Source organism: Odontomachus brunneus, unplaced genomic scaffold (genome assembly GCF_010583005.1).
Source record: "Odontomachus brunneus isolate Ranch 3 - 2012 unplaced genomic scaffold, Obru_v1 Obru_scaffold_288, whole genome shotgun sequence".
Classification (NCBI taxonomy): Eukaryota; Metazoa; Arthropoda; class Insecta; order Hymenoptera; family Formicidae; genus Odontomachus; species Odontomachus brunneus.
Genome location: NW_022639738.1, coordinates 67382 through 67754, shown reverse-complemented (window position 1 = coordinate 67754; position 373 = coordinate 67382).

Genomic DNA, 373 nt, shown 5'->3' with positions numbered 1-373 from the left:
GTAAGATAATAAAATATTCATAATTTTGATGTTATGTTATGTTATGTTATGTTTTTTAGAAAGTGTTTCTTACAAAATTTGTAGGATTTTAAGAATTATATTAGGTATTCCATTCACCCCACATGCTTTTTTCTTCTTCATCTTCTTCACTGCTTCCAATATTTCTCCTTCCTATAATTTATGCTCTTCTTGATCTTGATCTTGATCGACTTGCATCTCTCTCCTTTTTATCCCCTCTCCATATTTGTCCTCACCTTCCAATAGACTTTTGAAATAACTTCTCCATTTCTTCATTCCTATATTGTTCTCCATCTCTCATTTTTTTCCTTTTCCAGTTGGTGTATGCGCTTTACGTGAGCAATAAACATTAAAC